Raw genomic sequence first — 18,744 nt, 5'->3', positions numbered from 1 at the left:
GGTTATTTCGGGAACAACTTGAATAACGTAATGGGCCACGTGCAATAGGAGCAGGACAGAGCTTCACTGAGCACAGCGCACAGGAAAGCGCTGGGTGGCCTTACTCTGTATCCAAGACCACTTTCAAAACATGCTTGGCTTTTAGTAAAAACAATTCCAAAAACATTGAAGATAGAATGAAGCTTTGCTGAAGTTGTTTAGGTTAGCAAGCAGTGCAGGGCTCGCACTAACCAGATGAACGCCCTAAATACCCATTTTAAAAGGACCCTACTCCAGTTCCTCTACGTCCCTCAGATTCTCTCCCTCTCCCATGAACATACTTTGCTCCCAGTGTCTTCTCTGCCACACCTCCCTGTCTTACGCAAACTCAAACCCATCTTTTTATTCCAGAAGCCCATATTGGGTCCGTCTATCTAGATCCTCTGAGGATTTGTGCTTTTTTTCTCCACACAACTCTATCCTTCACAAACCCACTGCACAAGTCCAGGAATCTTCCCCAGAATTTCTTTCCTGAACTTTTTCTGGAGGCAAAAGGTCATTTGAAGTATTAGTATAATCATTTGTATCCAACCTCTTGTGTTGGGAATTGGTTCTAATGCTTTGTTTTAATTTGGCTCCCAAAATCACACTTCCAGACCCAAGGGTCCCTGCCCCCAGCTGGCTTCAACTGAGAATAAAGAATTGCCCTATAGGTAGTGGCTGGACAGAAAGACAGGAGGGACTTTTAGATTTTGGGGGCAAGGGACAGAGAGGGAGGGGAGGAAGAAGAATATCGCCATGACTCAGGGAGAGGGATCAGATTTAAGAGCTGCAGGAGAGAAGTTATCCAGTAATGTAGGTGGAAAGGGAAAGTAGGCCATTGGGGTGTGGGGTGAGGAGGCTTCCCAGAAGGTAACAGGGCAGCAAAGATAAAACAGATTTATAAGATATTAAGCCAGTAATACAGGATGCTAGCTGTAGGGAGATTTAGAAATGTCCAGCCATTGAACTAGTCAATTCGCAAATCCAGAGAGCTCTTGGGCAGGTGCAGGGCTTGTTAGTGGAAGAGCTCACTTTTTAAAATTAATTGGAGATTCCCAAATGAAATACATACACGCCATGATATAAGATTAGGATTTGGAGAGAATTGGCTTTTTAGCAGGCTACATATTTTGTCCAAGCCACATGGGGATTTCTCCCCACAGAATGATACAAAGAGTTTGGGCTCAGAGGCTCTGGGATTCCTTGCTATGCAAAGAAAGAGGCTGGCTGCTCAGAGGCAGAGAGAGTCAGATGGTAGACACTGCCTGCTAATCAAAGGCTAGAGACAAATCAAATTTGATTTGTTTTTAAGGATAAAAGGGAATATAATAGTAATTGCTTAAATGTTCTTAAATATACATGGCATAAAGAATACTTTGAGGCTTTTGATCTTAAATTGTAAGTCAGAAGTCGAAGGTAAGTAGAATACACTTAGACAGGTAATAGAAACTTAGGTTAGGAGACTGCTCTGGTTGGGGAGAGAGAAATCCGGCCTACATAGGGCCACAAGCCTCATCCGGTCAGAAAAGCACCAGGGCAGCTAGGGCGCAGGGTTGGCTGACACTCGCCAGCTACCCACAACACCCACCTCAGGATCTTAAGACTTCTGGTGAGTGGAACACAGCTTCTGCTCCAATCCAATTGCGCGAGGGACCTGAGACTGCATTAGTTAGGGAAGCAGAAACCAGCCTGAGTAGGGCCACAGGCCTCATCCGGCCGGATCAGCGCCGGGGTAGCTAGAGCGCAGGGTTGCCTGACACCCGCCAGCTACCCACGACCCCCGCCACAGGATTTTGGGACTGCTGGTGAGTGGAACACAGCTTCTGCTCCAGTCCAATCACGCGGGACCTGAGACTGCTCTGGTTGGGGAGAGAGAAATCCGGCCTACATAGGGCCACAAGCCTCTTCCGGTCAGAAAAGCACCGGGGCAGCTAGGGCTCAGGGTCGGCTGACACTCGCCAGCTACCCACAACACCCTCCGCAGGATCTTAAGACTTCTGGTGAGTGGAACACAGCTTCTGCTCCAATCCAATTGCACGCGGGACCAGAGACTGCATTAGTTAGGGAAGCAGAAAACTGGCCTGAGTAGGACCACAGGCCTTTTCCGGCTGGACCAGCACCGGGGTACCGCCAGCTACCCACGACCCCCGCCACAGGATTTTGAGACTGCTGGTGAGTGGAACACAGCTTCTGCTCCAATCTTTAAACAGTGACAACGATAACAACTAACCCCAGAGATTACCAGATGGCGAAAGGTAAACGTAATAATCTTACTAACAGAAACCAAGACCACTCACCATCATCAGAAACCAGCACCCCCACTTCGCCCAGTCCAGGGCACCCCAACACACTGGAAAAGCTAGACACGGATCTAAAAGCATATCTCATGATGATGGTAGAGGACATCAAGAAGGACTTTAATAACTCACTTAAAGAATTACAGGAGAACATGGCTAAAGAGTTACAAGTCCTTAAAGAAAAACAGGATAACACAATCAAACAGGTAGAAGTCCTTAAAGAAAAACAGGATAACACAATCAAACAGGTAGAAGTCCTTAAAGAAAAACAGGAAAACACATCCAAACAGATGATGGAAATGAACAAAACCATACTAGACCTAAAAAGGGAAGAAGACACAAAAAAGAAAACCCAAAATGAGGCAACACTGGAGATAGAAACCCTAGGAAAGAAATCTGGAACCATAGATACGAGCATCAGCAACAGAATACAAGAGATGGAAGAGAGAATCTCAGGTGCAGAAGATTCCATAGAGAACATCGGCACAACAATCAAGGAAAATGTAAAATGCAAAAAGATCCTAACTCAAAACATCCAAGATATACAGGACACAATGAGAAGACCAAACCTACGGATAATAGGAGTGGATGAGAATGAAGATTTTCAACTCAAAGGACCAGCAAACATCTTCAACAAAATTATAGAAGAAAACTTCCCAAATCTAAAGAAAGAGATGCCCATGAACATACAAGAAGCCTACAGAACTCCAAATAGACTGGACCAGAAAAGAAATACCTCCCGACACATAATAATCAGAACAACAAATGCTCTAAATAAAGATAGAATACTAAAAGCAGTAAGACAAAAAGGCCAAGTAACATATAAAGGCAAGCCTATCAGAATTACACCAGATTTTTCACCAGAGACTATGAAAGCCAGAAGATCCTGGACGGATGTTATACAGACACTAAAAGAACACAAATTCCAGCCCACGCTACTATACCCAGCCAAACTCTCAATTAACATAGATGGAGAAACCAAAGTATTCCACGACAAAACCAAATTCACACATTATCTCTCCACGAATCCAGCCCTTCAAAGGATAATAACAGAAAAAAAACAATACAAGGACAGGAACCACGCCCTAGAAACAACAAGAAGGTAATCCCTCAACAAACCTAAAAGAAGACAGCCACAAGAACAAAATGCCAACTTTAACAACAAAAATAACAGGAAACAACAATTACTTTTCCTTAATATCTCTTAATATCAACGGACTCAACTCCCCGATAAAAAGACATAGACTAACAAACTGGCTACACAAACAAGACCCAACATTTTGCTGCTTACAGGAAACTCATCTCAGAGAAAAGGATAGACACTACCTCAGAATGAAAGGCTGGAAAACAATTTTCCAAGCAAATGGCATGAAGAAACAAGCTGGAGTAGCCATTCTAATATCTGATAAGATTGACTTCCAACCCAAAGTCATTAAAAAAGACAGGGAGGGACACTTCATACTCATCAAAGGTAAAATCCTCCAAGAGGAACTATCAATCCTGAATATCTATGCTCCAAATACAAAGGCAGCCACATTCATTAAAGAAACTTTAGTAAATCTCAAAGCACACATTGCACCTCATACAATAATAGTGGGAGACTTCAACACACCACTTTCACCAATGGACAGATCATGGAAACAGAAACTAAACAGGGACACAGTGAAACTAACAGAAATTATGAATCAAATGGATCTGGCAGATATCTACAGAACATTCTATCCTAAAACAAAAGGATATACCTTCTTCTCAGCACCTCATGGTACCTTCTCCAAAACTGACCACATAATTGGTCACAAAGCAGGCCTCAACAGATACAAAAATATTGAAATTGTCCCATGCATCCTATCAGATCACCATGGACTAAGGCTGATCTTCAATAACAAAATAAATAATAGAAAGCCAACCTTCACGTGGAAACTGAACAACACTCTTCTCAATGATACCTTGGTCAAGGAAGGAATAAAGAAAGAAATTAAGGACTTTTTAGAGTTCAATGAAAATGAAGCCACAACATACCCAAACTTATGGGACGCAATGAAAGCATTTCTAAGAGGAAAACTCATAGCTCTGAGTGCCTCCAAAAGGAAACTAGAGAGAGCACACATTAGCAGCTTGACAACACACCTAAAAGCACTAGAACAAAAGGAAGCAAATTCACCCAAGAGGAGTAGACGGCAGGAAATAATCAAACTCAGGGGTGAAATCAACCAAGTGGAAACAAGAAAAACTATTCAAAGAATCAACCAATCAAGGAGCTGGTTCTTTGAGAAAATCAACAAGATAGATAAACCCTTAGCCAGACTCACTAGAGGGCACAGGGAAAGCATCCTAATTAACAAAATCAGAAATGAAAAAGGAGACATAACAACAGATCCTGAAGACATCCAAAACACCATCAGATCCTTCTACCAAAGGCTATACTCAACAAAACTGGAGAACCTGGATGAAATGGAGAAGTTCCTAGACAGATACCAGGTACCAAAGTTGAATCAAGATCAGGTTAATGATCTAAACAGCCCTATATCCCCCAAAGAAATAGAAGCAGTCATTAATAGTCTCCCAACTAAAAAAAGCCCAAGACCAGATGGGTTTAGTGCAGAGTTCTATCAGACCTTCAAAGAAGATCTAATCCCAGTTCTTCACAAACTATTCCACAAAATAGAAACAGAAGGTACTCTACCCAACTCATTCTATGAAGCCACAATTACTCTGATACCTAAACCACAAAAAGACCCAACAAAGATAGAAAACTTCAGACCAATATCCCTTATGAATATTGATGCAAAAATCCTCAATAAAGTTCTTGCTAACCGAATCCAAGAACACATCAAAACAATCATCCATCCTGACCAAGTAGGTTTCATCCCAGGGATGCAGGGATGGTTCAATATATGGAAATCCATCAACGTAATCCAGTATATAAACAAACTCAAAGACAAAAACCACATGGTCATCTCGTTAGATGCGGAAAAAGCATTTGACAAGATCCAACACCCATTCATGATAAAAGTCTTGGAAAGATCAGGAATTCAAGGCCCATACCTAAACATGATAAAAGCAATATACAGCAAACCAGTAGCCAACATCAAAGTAAATGGTGAGAAGCTTGAAGCAATCCCTCTAAAATCAGGGACTAGACAAGGCTGTCCACTTTCTCCATACCTATTCAACATTGTACTTGAAGTCCTAGCCAGAGCAATTCGACAACAAAAGGAGATCAAAGGGATACAAATTGGAAAAGATGAAGTCAAAATATCACTTTTTGCAGATGATATGATAGTATATATAAGTGACCCTAAAAATTCCACCAGAGAACTCCTAAGCCTGATAAACAGCTTCGGTGAAGTAGCTGGATATAAAATTAACTCAAACAAATCAATGGCCTTTCTCTACACAAAGAATAAACAGGCTGAGAAAGAAATTAGGGAAACAACACCCTTCTCAATAGTCACAAATAATATAAAATATCTTGGTGTGACTCTAACTAAGGAAGTGAAAGATCTGTATGATAAAAACTTCAAGTCTCTGAAGAAAGAAATTCTAGAAGATCTCAGAAGATGGAAAGATCTCCCATGCTCATGGATTGGCAGGATCAACATTGTAAAAATGGCTATCTTGCCAAAAGCAATCTACAGATTCAATGCAATCCCCATCAAAATTCCAAATCAATTCTTCAACGAATTAGAAAGTGCAATCTGCAAATTCATCTGGAATAACAAAAAACCTAGGATAGCAAAAACTCTTCTCAAGGATAAAAGAACCTCTGGTGGAATCACCATGCCGGACCTAAAGCTCTACTACAGAGCAATTGTGATAAAAACTGCATGGTACTGGTATAGTGACAGACAAATAGACCAATGGAATAGAATTGAAGACCCAGAAATGAACCCACACACCTACGGTCACTTGATCTTCGACAAGGGAGCTAAAAACATCCAGTGGAAGAAAGACAGCATTTTCAACAAATGGTGCTGGCACAACTGGTTGTTAACATGTAGAAGAATGCGAATCGATCCATTCCTATCTCCTTGTACTAAGGTCAAGTCTAAGTGGATCAAGGAACTTCACATAAAACCAGAGACACTGAAACTTATAGAGGAGAAAGTGGGGAAAAGCCTTGAAGATATGGGCACAGGGGAAAAATTCCTGAATAGAACAGTAATGGCTTGTGCTGTAAGATCGAGAATTGACAAGTGGGACCTCATGAAACTACAAAGCTTCTGCAAGGCTAAAGACACCATCAATAAGACAAAAAAACCACCAACAGATTGGGAAAGGATCTTCACCTATCCTAAATCAGATAAGGGACTAATATCCAATATATATAAAGAACTCAAGAAGGTGGACTCCAGAAAGTCAAATAACCCCATTAAAAAATGGGGCTCAGAACTGAACAAAGAATGCTCACCTGAGGAATACCGAATGGCAGAGAAACACCTGAAAAAATGTTCAACATCCTTAATCATCAGGGAAATGCAAATCAAAACAACCCTGAGATTCCACCTCACACCAGTCAGAATGGCTAAGATCAAAAATTCAGGTGACAGCAGATGCTGGCGAGGATGTGGAGAAAGAGGAACACTCCTCCATTGTTGGTGGGATTGCACGCTTGTACAACCACTCTGGAAATCAGTCTGGCGGTTCCTCAGAAAATTGGACATAGTACTACCGGAGGATCCAGCAATACCTCTCCTGGGCATATATCCAGAAGATGTCCCAACCGGTAAAACGGACACATGCTCCACTATGTTCATAGCAGCCCTATTTATAATAGCCAGAAGCTGGAAAGAACCCAGATGTCCCTCAACAGAGGAATGGATACAGAAATTATGGTACATTTACACAATGGAGTACTACTCAGCTATTAAAAAGAATGAATTTATGAAATTCCTAGCCAAATGGATGGACCTGGAGGGCATCATCTTGAGTGAAGTAACACAATCACAAAAGAACTCACACAATATGTATTCACTGATAAGTGGATATTAGCCCAAAACTTAGGATACCCAAGATATAAGATACAATTTGCTAAACGCATGAAACTCAAGAAGAATGAAGACCAAAGTGTGGACACTGTGCCCCTTCTTAGAATTGGGAACAAAACACCCAGGGAAGGAGTTACAGAGACAAAGTTCGTAGCTGTGATGAAAGGATGGACCATTTAGAGACTGCCGTATCCAGGGATCCATCCCATAATCGGCTTCTAAACGCTGACACCATTGCATACACTAGCAAGATTTTGCTGAAAGGACCCAAATATAGCTGTCTCTTGTGAGATGATGCCGGGGCCTAGCAAACACAGGAGTGGATGTTCACAGTCAGCTATTGGATGTATCACAGGGCTCCCAATGGAGAAGCTAGAGAAAGTACCCAGGGAGCTAAAGGGATCTGCAACCCTATTGTTGGAACAACATGATGTACTAACCAGAACCCCGGAGCTCTTGTCTCTAGCTGCATATGTATCGAAAGATGGCCTAGTCGGCCATCAATGGAAAGAGAGGCCCATTGGACTTGCAAACTTTATATGCCCCAATATAGGGGAATGCCAGGGCCAAAAGAATGGGAATGGGTGGGTAGGGAAGTGGGGGGCGCTATGGGGGACTTTTGGGATAGCATTGGAAATGTAATTGAGGAAAATATGTAATAAAAATATTAAAAATCAAAAAAAAAGAAACTTAGGTTAATTCAAATTTATAGCCTCCCCCAGCCTTGAAGCAGGCTGATGCAGACCTTGCTGCCACTGAGAATGAGACCACCTTGGGTGGAGTCTTCCGACCTAGATGGCACCTGCCGCTGCTCTTCTCCAAGACAGTTGCTACCGCTGAGAGGCTGAACCTGTCTTCCTGAGCTATTCCTGGATAGCTGACAACCTGTGGAATTGGCAACCTAATGCTAACAGCTCTGACAGACTAGTGCTAACAACTTAGCAACAAAGCACCAAGAAGCCTGGCCGTGGCAGGGGATGGGCCTCCCCCTTTATAAGCACAGACTCTTAGTAAACATTGGGCCTTGATCAGAAATCTGTCTTGGTCTCTTCTTGTAACCGTAACCGTTCTCTCCCATACAGCTCTGGCCTCCCACTCAGGAACCCAGTTAGTGTGGCCACAGGCGGCTACACAAGTTACATAAGAGAATGGGGCAGTTGTACCTATAGAGATAGTAATCTCTGTAGACGGAAGGATTTAAGTATACTTACATAAATGTTTGAGACTTTTGATCTTAAATTATATGTTGAAAAGCAGGTGATAGGGAACCTAACCTATCTCAGACAGTAGAAATTTAGGCCTTGATCTCACTATTAAAAATTAATTGTGTAAGAACAAAACAGGAGATAGTGGAAGAGCATTATCCCAACAGATAATATTTGTTTAGATTGTTTTAATTGCTTTGTTTTAATTATCAAAATGAAGATCACCATAAGCTCAATAGTATCTACGATATTAAAAACCCTCTGGGAGAGAGGTTGAGCTACTAACTTGATTCATTCTATACCTTTAATGATTTCTGGCTATTGGACCGAGGTCATGCTATTTTGGGAGGGAGACTCTGTGTTGACAGGAAAGGAGAAAAAGCTTTGGACCCCTTCCAAAGTAATATGTATCAGATATGATAGGGGAAGACCCCCTGAAGATCTTAGCCACAGACAGAAAAGAAAAGTCTGAGAAAATCAAACAGCACAGGTAACTTGATCTGCTGATTCCTGGACAAGGAAACAGCCCAGTAACTAGCTTAGACATAAAAATATCTGTAGCCAAAACTTCAGCTAAATTTAGACAATAAGTCTTGTTGATTATGGAACCCTTAAGATTCTTTGTGCCCTCCTTCATATGGCACGAATGAAGATTTATTATAATTAGTTACTGATCAGATCAACTCATGAAAAGTCAGTTGTCTTTCACCTGCTCAAACAAGGAGCAAAAATTCATCCTTAACTCATCTGTGCATCTTGCACAATCCATATGAATATTTAATAGTACTAATATTTTGGTTGTAAAGTTCATATGTTACAGAATGTACAGCTTTGGCAAGATTCATCCTCAGAGATGCTGAACTGACCTGCAGTTCCGACCCCCTACCTCCTGCAGCTTTTTCCAAAGGCGTGCTTCCAAAACAGCTTCAGGAATAACTGATGATTCCAGACGGCCTCGTTTCATCTAACTTTTCAGATGGATCCAGTCAGAACTTCAGTCAAACCCTGAGCCTTCTAAGCATACAGAGGCTGGATAACAGATGCTAAAGCTCGCTTTCTTAAGTCTAAGCCAATTTTCTAATTTTCCTATCCCTCCCCACCCCTTTAAAGAATTTCTCATCACCCCTATTTAGCAGGGAGAAGTTGTGGAGAGCAGTCATCCCGATCCCTTAGGTGTGGGTGTCTGGTTATGGTCATTTTTACAAATTATAGATAGATTGTCATTTTAAGGGATAATTTGGGAATGGTCATAACTTTGAACAGAGAGGAAATAGATGGGATGGATTACTAAATTTATTCTTGAGCAAAGCACTATATAGCCATAATCTTACATTGGTAGAAATATTTATAATTGATGAAAAATTATAAATTTATAATTTCTTACATTGGTACAGAATTTATATATAGATATAGAATTAATAAATTAATTTCTTATATTAATACGAAATTTGAAATTAATATTGTTACTCTTAGATAGACATTGTACCTATGCAACTCATTTAAGAATACAAGGCTTAGACCCAGTCCTTCTAATAACTGCTATTACAAACTCTTTAGGATGATTAAGTAAGGCAAATTAAGGACCAAATAGTAAACTCATGGTTATATTAGATTCTGATCTAATTATATTAAGGTGCTTTCTACAATATTCAAATAGAAATAGCTAAGAATAGTCAACAGTTCAGATATATGTTATATAGGTAGACAGTCTTCAAAAAACATCAGAAATCCACAGAATATGACATTTAATATTAATTCATTATTAAAGATCATTTGACTACAGACATTTCTGCTCCTGACAGTCCCCCCTTCTTGGTTCAAAGAAGAAACTGAGCATTAAAATCTCCACGTGGAGTTGCTCCAAGTGTGGCAGGATATCCACTGGACAAAAATTACCCTATTCATCTACAGACAAAAAATACTGTACACAATGCAGGATAGTTGAAAGCTCTGCCAAGACAGAGTAAACAAGTCTCTCATAATCCCTGCTTCATTTCAAGATGGTTCTGGGCCAGAAGGCTGAAGACAGATGCTCTGATGTTTTGAGGAATGAGGGACTGTCCAAGTAGTCAGCTGTATCTAACAGCTGATTAAGTTTTGAAACCGATGTTTTGTGCTTCCTATATATTCAGATAATAATTTGGTTTTGGATTTCTGATGGGGTTGAAGCTAATTATAGTTTCATAATCAAACTCAAGTTGCTTGCCATTGAGGAAGGTGATATAGAAAGGATGGTTTTCAGATGGCAATACAAGTTAAAGTCAAAACATAATTCAAGAATAGAATTGTAAACTCTTTAAGTCAGGATAAATAGTAGAGTATTTTAACTAATTGACAAATATGATGGACTGGATGTTAATTTTATATCATAGTTTGTAATTTACATAATGTTATAGTCATGCTCAATTTGTACGTAAGCAGTGAAGAGCCTTTAAAAAATTGGACAGAAAAGGTGAGATGTTGGGAATTGGTTCTAATGTTTTGTCTTAATTTGGCTCCCAAAGTCACACTTCCAGACCTGAGGGTACCTGCCCCCAGCTGGCTTCAATTGATAATAAAGAATTGCCATATAGCCAGTGGCTGGGCAGAAAGACAGAGGAGAGACTTTTAGATTTTTCAGGCAAGGCACAGAGAGGGAGGGGAGGAAGAAGAGTATTGCCATGACTCGAGGGAGAGGGATCAGATTTAAGAGCTGCAGGAGAGAAGTCATCCAGCAATGTAGGTGGAAAGGGAAAGCTGCCCTATGGGGTGTAGGGCGGGGAGGCTTCCCAGAAGGTAACAGGGCAGCAAAGATAAAATGTAGATTTAGAAGGTGTTAAACCAGGAATGCCAGAGGGTGTGCTAGCCTCAGGGAGGTTTAGAAATATCCAGCCATAGAGTTAGTCAAGGCAAATCAAATTTAGCTGGCATATGTGTGTCTTTCATTCACAAATCCAGTGAGCTCCTGGGCAGGTGCAGGGCTTGCATGGCCTGCTGGTTGTAAAAGTGGTTTAATAAATTCGCTGCCATGCTCTTGAAAGCTTGAAGTTGGATGTTTGTTATTTGTATGAATTTTGTAAAATATCTTAGACTTGGCTGTGCTGTTGTTTGGCCCAGCTCTTGGGAAAGTCTCCGATCATGGTTGTGAAGCAGGCTCCTTCCCAGGTGGGCAAAAGAGCACTGGCTCTGCCTCAAAAACTGATCTTTCAGGATCTTTAGTGGTGAAGCAAAATTACTGCCCACTTGGAATGAGTAAGGGTTCCCGTTACACAAGGCCATTCTTGGGCTCTGAGCTACAAAGGGACCAGTGTTGACCAGAACTCTTGTGAGTTGGGTTGCAAATCCATTTTATCAAAAATTTCTCCAAGGAGAAAGTAAGAGAGAACTACTGGTTAGAAATAAGAAAGTGCCTTCCTATCTTTAAGACAGGCTCGCCTGTAGCCCAGGCTAGCCTTGAACTCAGTGTCCAGCTGAGGACGGCCATGAGCTCCTGAGCATCTGGCTTTCAGTTCTGCAGAGCTGGGATCGCATATGTGCACCATCATGTGTTCATGGGGCTCTAGAGCTCAAACTGCATTCCTAGCCTTCCTCTCACCCTCATCTTGGGGTTTGTTTGAGACAGTCTCAGCCCAGGCTGGCCTCCAAATGCACTTGAAGCCAAGGATAATCTCGACTACTGCTCAGTCCTTCCACCCTTTCCTCCCAAGTGCTAGGATAACAAGAGTGTAGCCTAGCTAATTAAAATAAATAATAAATAAATAAATAAACCCTTTACCTAATAAAGCTTCCAGGCATAAAGAAACACAAGGAGGATGCTATTGATGGGGTGGGGGGTACAAGAGGGAGAACAGTTGTCCCAAGGGACCTGGCCCTGCCTGGGCCTACAGCTTCCTGCTTTCCTGGGGGAACTACATTCTTCTCTTTGTTTTCAGGCTTTGGGAGAAATGAGTCATCATTTCAGGGAAGAGACGTCCCATGGTGATTCACACATAAGCTCATTGGTTACCATGTAGGGTGCGAACTCTTGAGGATACCTGACCTATGATCTTTCTGTTATCTTTCTGCCAAAGTACTCGTTTTTAATTTTTTCTTTTAATTGAAGTGTATTCATTGCACATAGTACTGGGTTTCCTAAGGACATCGTCATCCAAGTATATAAATTACTTTGACCACAGTCTCCCTATTGCTCTTTCACCTCTCCCTCCAGTCTCCTTTGTCCCTAGAGACAGTTTCATTTTCTATATATGCTTCATAAAATCTAGGACTCACAATATTTTTCTGAGCCTGAGTTAATTCATTGTTATCTCCACTCGGGTCTGTTCTCCTGGAAATGACATAATTCTGTTCATTGTGGCTGAAGAAAAGTCCCCTGAGCATACATACCTCGTTTACATGCTCACCTGTTGACAGAAATGTGTTGGTGACAAAGCTTAAGCTATTTGATCAGGGCTACAACACACATGGATGCTTCAGCATCTCTGGATGAGTGGACTTGGTGATAGTTGAGTCATTTAGATGAGGTTTCAGTTTTTAAGGCTTCTCCATGCTGAGTTCCATAGATGCTAGACTGGCTAGGCTCCCAGCAGAACTGTGTCCTGTGTCCTTTGTCCAATCCTTCTGAGCCCATGTCTGCCATTCTGACCAACATGAAATCTCAGCGTAGTTTGAATTTACATTTATGAATATGTGTTCCTGTTTCCTGGCCATTTGTACTTCATGTTTTGAGAAATGACCATTTATTTCATTAGCCTACTTATTGACTGGGCTTTTTAAAAAAAGATGTATCTTTATGTTTGAATGTTTTGCCTGTATGCATGTATGTATGCCACAGGACCTGTGGAGGTCAGAAGGGAGTGACGGGTGCCCTGGAGCTGGAAAAGAACCCAAATCTCTGCAAGAGCAGCAAGTGTTCTTAACCACTGAGCCATCGTCTCTCCAGCACCTTAAGTGAGTTTTTTCTTTCTTGGCATTTTCTTTGGGTTCTTGATGTAGTGTAAATAATAATCCTGCCAGATGTTTAGTTAGTAAAGACTTTGTTGAGGTTTGGTCAATTGGTTTGATTATATTAGATTGCAATATCAGTTTTTATCTATATCATTTACTGGAGGGATTAGAGATAGGTGGGTTTGGAGTAACCCGGTTGGAGGAGGAAAGACGGGGGAAGGTGGAAGAACGGGAAGAGAAAGGAAGCTGCCATGAGAGGAGATGGACCACAAGCACGTGGCCAGGAGAAACAGCAAGTATCTGGGGTACACTGCTGGGGAGGTAGCCAAGCCAGCAGTTAGAAGGGTAGATTAGGGGTGACCCCCCAGTAATAGTCAAAGCCAAATAAAATAACCATAGTTTGAGTCTCATTTATTTGTAAGCTAGTCAGGGATAAGCTTACATTGCTTGTACTACAAGATTTTCTCCGGTTCTGCAGTCTTCATTTCTTAGACTTTCCCCCCCCCCGACTGAGTAAACAGAAGCGGATGGGTGGGTGTTCATTCATCTCTGGCGGTGGCTGAGGGAATGACTGGGTGACAGAGGTAAAGGCAGCATTGTGCAGTCAGGACAGGATAACTCTGCCTCGCTGTTGGAGTGGAACTTCGATCAAGCTCCTGTCCAGGAGGCTTGATCTCTCTCTGAACAAACGGTCTGTCTAGAAAGCCAGAGTTTTGGGCGACCTAGGTGGATCTCCGAACTATGCACCAGAGCCGGTGAGTTCTTTCTGAGCTGTAGTTTATTAGCTTTCGGGACTTTGAGTGGTTTTTGCGTGTGATAGAACAGCAGCTTGGGAACCCATTTGCCACACTGTATTAACTAAGAAGGGCCACACCCTCTTGCCCTCTGGACCTAACAAAAAGAGTGTGCGACCCAGCCCTTGGAGATCCAGTGACTCCTGCCAAGTCCTGGCGTTTTCAGTCCTGTTGATTTATGTGGGCAGAGTGAGTGTAACTGAGGAATCCCCCTCGCGAGCGTAGGATGAAGGGAGATCCGGAGCTCCAAGGTGTCTTGATTACATTTGTGCCTGTTACAGGAGTCCCTGGGGCGGTTGTAAAAAGAAAAGGGTCAGGACCACAGACGAGTCTTTCTTGCACCATGCAAGGGTCTCCCTGTCCTCCACCTCTTGTTTTTCCTCTTGCCTTTCCAGGGCCACTGAGGACGTTCCTCTTGGTTTAGGGCGGATCTCAACGCTGCTCCACCAGCCTCTGCGCTTGGGGCTCTGCTGAGGCTCCGCCCGTGCGCGTGCCTGTCCCGCCCGGGGCTGGGCTAGGGCTGCGGGGCCTGCGGTGCCCAAGACCTGTGCGCCCGGGCCGCATGCAGGGAGCCGCGGGGCTGCAGCTCCAGGTGAGTGACTTGTCGAGCCCCCGAAACTGTGTCGGGCATCCCTGACAGCGAGCCAGTACCCCCTTCCAAGCTGGGGAAGGGGTCCCCGCATGTCTACACCAGGGTCTCATCTGATGGCTGTGGATCAAGGCGGTAGGTTCTCACAGCCCCAGCGCAGTTGTATCACCTCCGGGACCCAGTCCAGCGTGTGGGGTCCAGTCCCAGCTGCGTCCTACAGTGGGCGAGCTGCGGGTACAATCCAGAGTCTGCATACTCTATAGTTTGCTCCTCTCTGGAAGAAGCACCAGGATCCAGGGTGCTGCTGGAGGCCTCGTTGTGCTGCGTTCCAATGGCCAAGTTTGGGCCTGGGGAGTGCAGAGGCGCGCAAGCACCCTCTTATCACAGTCTCTCTGGGCTTGTGGTGGGAGTGGGGAAGCAAACCTCTTATCTTCCGGGGCTGGGTATTGAATCCAGGACTCCAGGCTACTACTGTAATCTCGGCTCCTTTCATTTTGTGAGTCAAGTTGGGAGTTTTGCCTCACCTGTCCTTTCTGTTGCTCTCAGTGATAAAACTGGGAGGTGTCTCCCTGGGAACATGGTAACCATTATTTCACAGAGGATAATCATAAAAAGTTGTTATTTATGGCAGGCGGAAGTCAGGAAGAAAAGAACACACCAATAAATAAAAGCAGGCACGGAAGTCAAGGTCACAGTTATTTTGATTAACAGACTAGCTGGCTGACTGAGATTGATGCTTGATTGATTGGTTGATTGGTTGATTGATTGATTGATTGATTGATTGATGTGTAGCCTTTGGCTAGCCTGTAACTTGCTGTACGACCAACTTAACCTAGATTGCATCTGAAGCAGCTACAGGCTTGTCTCAACTTTCTGGTGTAACTTTAATCAATGGTGGGAAATTTCTGCCTGTGACCTTTCAAGGGTTCCTGTGGTCTCCCTGCCTGCATGGTGCTCAAATCCATTTTGCTAAAAAGAAGGTCCCTTCTTGCTCTGAGCTCTGCTTCACTCTCTTCTGGGCGCCTCAGTTTCCTCCCTGTAAAATGGGGGCAATGACTACATAGGTCTCAGAACTTCTGGGCTGTTTGGAAGGTACACACACACACACAATAGGTGGGGCCAAACATAACTGTCTGCTCACTTAACATTTTATGAGAGCAGCTTATGGATTAGACACTGATGCTGAGCCTGCTGCCCTGCCCAGTTGAGCATCCTCTTGGAAGACAGTCCCAGAACCCTTGGAGCTAGAGGGAGGACCCTTCCAGAAAGCCATGCACTGGCCAGAATCGCCTGCCGGGGGCAGCTTCTGAAACAGCATCTCACCTCCTCCCCTTCTCAGCTGTTCATCTCCTCTGTGGTGTTATTGGACCTAGCTCTTTTGAGTTGTCGTTTTTTGCAATGGTGGTGGCTTAAATTCATGCTCCTGACTCAGAAGTTATCCCATTCTGCTTTGCATAAACTGTTTGCTCCTGGCCTGTGTCCTAGGCAGTTCCTTCCAGGAGTGCATCACACAAGCTAATCCAGGATGGGCTCGGGGCCTGACTTGCTCTGCTGTGGGGATCGAGTTCATTAGTCAGCCCAGAACTCTCTCGACATTACCAGGGACTCAGTGTTGGCCTATAAGGCCCAAAGGAAGCTGAGCCATCTGCCTGCCCTGAAGGTTTGCTTCCTTGTCCTGGTGTTCGCCAATCTGTTCCCTGTTCCTCCCAGCTTTCAGGATCTAGCTTCTCTGTAAAATGGGGACAATGGGGGCATCTGCTTTATGGGATATCTAGGATTAGGTGAGACTGGGGTGTATATTTAGGGGCTGGAGAGATGGATTGGTGGTTAAGAGCACTGCCTGTTCTTGCAAAGAGCTTGGGTTTGGTTCTCAGAAACCACATGGTGGCTCACAACTGCCTCTAACTCCAGATCCTGGCAGTTTGATGCCTTCTTCTGGCCTCTGTTGGCTTAGAAGGCACACATGTGGTACATACACATACATACAGGCAAGACACTCACACACAAAACTCTGTTGGGTGATATCTTCAGGGGTGTGTGTGTGGTGGTGGTGGTGCTGGAGATCAAGCCCAGGCAGGACCTTGTGCATGCCAAGCTCCTGCCTTACCACTGGGCTCCACCCCAAGGCCTGCGGAATCTAACCAGACTTGAGTCCTGGGCAACAGCCTCTTTTCTTTCCTATTTGTTTATGGTGGAGATCTCTTTAAGAAAACCATTGTTTACTAGCTGTGAGATTTTGGCCAAATTATTTAGCTTCTCTGAGCTCCATTTTCCTTCTTTATAAGATTGTGCTAAAGCTCTCAAACTCTGCAGGTGGCAGGGCAGTTAAACAGGCAATGATTACAAACCATGGGGACCATTCCAGCTTCCTCCCTGACCTCCGGGGATGTCATCTTTACCACAGAAACCCTTTCTGATTCCTATTTTCAAATTATGATGTTTTTGTCTTGGGAGCACTCCTGTCTGCTTGTCACAAGTTGTATGTGTTGGTTTCATGGCTCCGCCTTCCGCATGCTGGTCCTAGGAGGGCAGAGCGCTCTCCTTATCTTGCTTCTTATCTACCCTTTCCACCTCTGATTCTGTCTCCATAGTAAGTGCCCAGTAGAAACTGTAGCTCTTAAATGAATGAGGCTTTGCCAAAGTGTGCACAGGGCTGATTCATTCACAAAGCACCCATCAAGTTCACACTGTTGACTTGGCAAATAGACAGGTTCTGGTCAGAGGCAGCAACAGCAGCACATGACTGGGTGAGAGGTTGTATTTATTACCTTTCTCCCTACTCTAACTGAGTATGTCATAGAAGCGACTCAGAAACAGGTCCATTCTGGCTCACAGTTCAAGGGGAGACAGGCTACCATGGTGGAGAAGGCATGGCAACAGAAGCGTGAGGCCAGTGGTCACCTGTGCCCACAGGAAACAGAGAACATTCAGGAAGCATGGCTGGGCTTTAAAATCTCAAGGCACCACCCCAATGATCCAACGCTCCATCCAGGCTCCGCCTCTGATCTTGCAACTTTCCGGAACAGTATTACAATCTGGAGACTAAATGTTCAGTAACACGAGCCTGTGGGAGATGGTTCACATTCAAACCGCAACAGAAATGGGCTTCAACGTTGCATTGTGCTAACAAAACAAAACAAAAACCAATAGGCCAACCACTGAGCATGAGCCCCCCCCCACCCCCAAATAAAACCCAGGGAGACATTGACTAGTTTATGAAGAAAGAGCATTTCACCATCTGTGGGTGGGTATCTCTCAGAGAAGCAACAGGCACCTCTTTCAGGGGACAGAATAGGAGCAAAGATGGAAGATGGCTGGTGACTGGAGTGTTTTTGCATTGTTGGTTCATTGTATTGTTTGTATTCATTGATTTGAGCAGAATCTGGGAAGGGAAGGCCAGCTTTGCTGAAGTTGCCTTGCTGTGTGGTGTTGGACTTCCCCTGCAAAGTCTGGGGAACCCCCATATAAACGTTAGCCTAGAAACGTGCATCCTTTATCTTTTGGTTCCTGTTGGTAACAGCATTTTCCTCACTATGGGAGAGAGTAAGCTGTACCCACCCTCTGCGGGAGAGGGCCGGGAAGAAGAGCACCGCCTCTCACTACAGGCGGGCAGGGCAGCCCTGCCTCCTCCACACCCATCTTTTCTTCATCCTCTCTCGTTTTCTGGAAAAGCAGCTGCTTATGACTTTCAAGCTACTTCACATCCATCTTTCAGAAAGTGTGCTCAGAACTGTTTAGTCTGTCCCCGTGACCGTTGGGAAGCAAGTACTTGACCCTCTCTTGTCTGTCCACATCCCAGGCCATGTTAGCCCACGGTCGCCATTGCTTCTGCTTCCCAGTGTGGTTCTGTGGTCTGTGCACTCACCAGGAAAAAACCAAAACCCGAGCAAAAAAGTGCATGGTGTTCCAAGAGCCTTCTCTGTAGGG

The 18,744-nt window shown here is 43.8% G+C and overlaps 1 protein-coding gene across 1 annotated transcript in view; it reads left to right on the top strand.

Annotated features, from left to right (window-relative positions):
- Positions 1–14,747: 14,747 nt before the first annotated feature.
- The window catches only part of Bmal2 (basic helix-loop-helix ARNT like 2), a 36,723-nt gene continuing 32,726 nt past the window's right edge, over positions 14,748–18,744 (top strand). The window contains exon 1 of the mRNA XM_021165161.3: positions 14,748–14,820. The gene's annotated coding sequence lies outside the window, so the exon portion shown is untranslated. The remainder of the gene's footprint in view (positions 14,821–18,744) is intronic.

Source organism: Mus caroli, unplaced genomic scaffold (genome assembly GCF_978045245.1).
Source record: "Mus caroli unplaced genomic scaffold, Mus_caroli_1 scaffold_7, whole genome shotgun sequence".
NCBI lineage: Eukaryota > Metazoa > Chordata > Mammalia > Rodentia > Muridae > Mus > Mus caroli.
Note: the sequence above shows the minus strand (reverse complement) of the source record. Positions and strands in the feature narration are given on the sequence as shown.